Source organism: Ptiloglossa arizonensis, chromosome 5 (assembly GCF_051014685.1).
Source record: "Ptiloglossa arizonensis isolate GNS036 chromosome 5, iyPtiAriz1_principal, whole genome shotgun sequence".
NCBI lineage: Eukaryota > Metazoa > Arthropoda > Insecta > Hymenoptera > Colletidae > Ptiloglossa > Ptiloglossa arizonensis.
This window is the reverse complement of record NC_135052.1, coordinates 27,085,550-27,089,602: the sequence shown is the minus strand read 5'-3', so window position 1 is coordinate 27,089,602 and position 4,053 is coordinate 27,085,550. Positions and strand designations below refer to the sequence as shown.

At 37.3% G+C, this 4,053-nt stretch overlaps 2 long non-coding RNA genes across 2 annotated transcripts; one reads left to right on the top strand and one right to left on the bottom strand.

Moving 5' to 3' along the window:
• The first annotated feature begins 1,097 nt into the window (after nt 1-1,097).
• Nucleotides 1,098-1,480, top strand: LOC143146732 (uncharacterized). The gene is made up of 2 exons (XR_012992060.1): nt 1,098-1,229; nt 1,321-1,480. It is a non-coding gene; the product is annotated as an uncharacterized LOC143146732 (long non-coding RNA).
• A 510-nt stretch (nt 1,481-1,990) lies between these two features.
• Nucleotides 1,991-3,496, bottom strand: LOC143147372 (uncharacterized). The gene is made up of 2 exons (XR_012992246.1): nt 3,005-3,496; nt 1,991-2,113 (listed from the first exon to the last, which is right to left on the bottom strand). It is a non-coding gene; the product is annotated as an uncharacterized LOC143147372 (long non-coding RNA).
• Between the last annotated feature and the right edge of the window lie 557 nt (nt 3,497-4,053).

Sequence of the window (4,053 nt, the reverse complement as noted above, 5' to 3'; positions counted from 1 at the left end):
AGAAAAAAACGATAGAAGGAAGGTGCCGAATGCCGCCGAACACCGCCGAAGGCTACAGTTCTATCGAGTTTTTGTTCGTCGTGTAAGATCGATCGCCCATCCACAGCCGTGATTACGCTACGTTTACGAGCCTCGCTGCCCGTCGGATCGGAACACGCGGTGAGAAAACGAAAAACTATTTGGACCGATTGACGTCCTCTTGATTTTCCATCTTGATGGTGGCTCGTTAACGTGAACTCGTTACTTTACTACGGGCATGAATATAGAACGAAGGGGAATGCCACGAAGGTGGGCTTCAACCGTACATCCGGACGATATAAACGAGAAGTTGAACTTCCTTGGTAGTCGCTATTAAAGTTCATCCAGTTTTCGACGCTCTCGTAACACCTAACCTCTCCGATCGTGAATACATTTTTTTACCCTCGTATCTACAAGGGGAGGAGTAAACAAATTTTTCAACAATTTTTCTTTCCCGAAACACACGTTTTCAGACACCTTGATTATATTTTTGAAATTTCAAAAATAAAATTTTGCGGTCAACACGTGAGACGTACCATACCATTACGTTTAAACGGTTCAATGAATTTAAGGATTTCAAAGATACTTTGTACTTGAGTTTCGCATTATCGTCTCGCGATCTGATTCGATTTTTAGTGGAATCGATCCATGAACAATAACGATTGTCTCTTGTAATTCTAGAATAATGTATTATAGATTTATATTTATTTCTAAGAAATTTGTACCGGTCCTCAAAAATCATTAGTAAAAGAAATAAAATATTTTATTTAACCAGAATCTTCGCGAGTCGTTTAAGAAAAGGATGCTATTTTATACCAAAGTCTGTTTAAAATTCAAGTCTCTCCGGCTACGAGTAGCAAAAATAAAAGTAGATCGAGTTTTTCTCTTCGTCCGGGAATAATTTTCAAGGATCGAGGCGCTGCGAAAATGAGACAAGTTCCTTCATTATCCTCGTTTTTCGTTTCAGCGAACGAAGAAAGGGACCCGGAGTCTGCTTAGCGTCTTAGAACGGAACAATGGCCGAACTGGCGGAGAGTTCTTCACTTGGACCCAAATGGATGAACTTTCTTTCATCGTAGAAAATTTCGGCGCTCGACCAAGTTCTCGATCCTGGATCGAATGGATTAAGAAGAAATGGATGGAAATGGGTTGCCTCGTTCCACAGGGAAACTTTCTCTGGCCTTTGATAGCGGCGAAACTTGGACAGAGAGGTACGGATAATATGATAAGGAAGAATAATTTCTCGTCCGTACGACTTTGTAGCTCTAAAAGGAATTATCTTTCGGTCCGTGCACTCGGCAGGAAACCTAATTTCAGTCTTCCTGTCATGGGAATGAGCGCACCCTGTATCGTGTTTTATATGAACACGGATCGGTCAGACGTCTCTTGTTCGATCTGAATCGTCGTCGTCATTCTGGACGATGATTAATAACGCGAAAAAATTCGACGGCTGGACTCCAGGGAGGCGTGGAGGTAGTAGAACGAAATGACACTTAATTAACGAGAGAAATAATTAAAGATTAACAAAAATTTTTAATCGTCGTTATGCAGAGTCTGTACTAGGGCTTTCGAATGTTTAAATAGTTTAATACACGAATATTTTGTAGGTGATCCAATAAGTCGAATTCACTTCGAATATTTGAATACTCGAATATCGTTAACCGAAGATTTTAATATTTAAATATGGGAATTGCAATATTTGAATAATTGATTATTCTTATTCCAAAATTTGAGTACTTGAATACCGTTAATCGAAGATTTAAGTACCCAAATATTTGAATAATATGTGAATTCTCAAGTATACGAAGTTTACATATAGTATTTAACTAGTCATAGTATTCCAATATTAAATTATTTTGCATAGTCCAAACAGAGAAGTGCACCAGTGATGACAAATCAAGAAAACATAAATTTCGACAATGGAGAAAAATAAAGAAAAAACTATTGGGATCACATTTATTATTCCTATAACTAAACCCTCAACATGTATGTAACTGGAAACATGTTTGTTCATTTCTTGCAATATCTATTAGACACGGCCGTTTTTTATGTCTACTAATTATTTGCATCGTCATTGCATTACGTTGCACGTTATCTATAAGCAATATTCATAAAAATCTATCAATACCTACATAAAACAATACAGTCGCGAAAACGATCGGTTTAAAATGTACGAAGTCAAATTACGATAAAACATGAATTTTCTGTAAAATACTTTGCGTGTCATTACAATTTTATGACATGCCAAAATTGACATATGTTCCGTTCGTTTGTAATTATTGATCCATATTGTTCAGGACAATTTGGGATATTACGCAAATATTGAAACACATTGGGAATTTAACTAAATAATATTCCGCTCGAAAGCCACTGTAAAAAACGCTGGATCGATTTCAAATTTCCAAGAATTTGTTTCATCGATATTGTAACCATATTGCCACTGTAATTTTAATATAAAATTGATTCGTCTCATTACGTGAAAGTGGCGAGCGCATTACCATCCGCAAATTTGGAAACCACTTATAATTTTATAACTGTAATTAAAATGATATGGGGAAAACCGATCGTTTACTATTACATTGTAAGACAAAGGGTATCTCGAAACGTATCGCCTCGAAAATACATATTAAAATGTTTTCTTTTTATTTTAAGATTATTTTCTCTTTTCCGCGTAAATGTTTAACCTAATATTATGAAAAAGAAACTACAAATATTTCAAAGATATCCTGTAAATTGTAAATTAAATATAAGGTAATGAGAATCTACGACCTTGAATTGTTCAAAGATCACTTGCATGCAGGTTTGTTAAATTATTGTCGTACAGTACTTTAAAAGAAAAGTAACTTTATCACCTATTTTATACGACTATTATTCCAAGCGCTTTAATTATATTTAAATAAACACTCGTAATTGTACAAGTATCTAACCTCGAATATTACGAAATTGGCGAAGAAAAGAAAATGCAAGATGGCGGCGTCAAACTTACCCATGATTTGTTCGTCGCGTAAAGCAGAGCTCGTTCGGAGGAGCAAACACATCCGCAGGAAAGTATCCAGAGAAGTATCACTACGATTGAACATGACACGAAGATAAAGAGATCAAATTTATTATGGCCGAGGAAACGAGCGGAAGATACGAATTCGTAAGATCAATTCCGCGAATCAAGAAGATAAGAATCGACTTAACGATCTGGTATAATGACTTTCCCCGGCTCGCCTGCATGTGCACAATTCACCTCACAAACTCTCCCGGTGCTTTCGACTGCCCGTTTTCGGGCAACGACTCGAATGATTTTATCGTCGCATCCTTCTTCTTCTCCTTCCTGCTTCCTGGGCGTGTGTGAGCGCACCGGTCGTTTCGTTCGAGAGCGCCCAGTTAACCTTATACTTCGTTACGGGAATTAACGATTCACGGTCGAATCCGTCACACGGAGTCTCCAGCGGTAAACTCGTTAATTGTTACCTCTTCGAAGGGTGTCCATTCGGTTCTCTTGTCGGTATCACTGTTATTAGCATCGACTCTACTCGCGTCACGAGTCACCACTGGCGAATACGCGCCGTTTCTTTTCTCGACGACGTTGCCACAAATTAGGTATACCTAATGCATCTATGTTACGTTCTATAAGACGATGAAACCGATCCACGCAACCCCACGTGACTATATAGCAGGGCTGTCTTGGCAAGAAACTGTTCCCTGATTGTGTACAAACAATACTATGTAATGTAATTAACAACGAACCGTGTTACAATTTTCTATACACTACGTTATCAACAAAAACATATACAAAGCTATTGAATGCAATAATAAAAAGAAAAATATATTTAGAATTACGAAAACGTACGAAATAACAATGAAAAATATTTTTGAAAAAGAAAACTAATAGTTAATCGTATTAGTGATTGTTTCGTAATCGAAGTGTAATTTGATATACATTCTCGACATAGGCGATTGCAAGCAACGATAGAGAAGGGGATAAAGCGAGGAGATATGATGTGTAAGCCCCGAAGGTCTTTTTGGGTAAAGATTGTACAAATT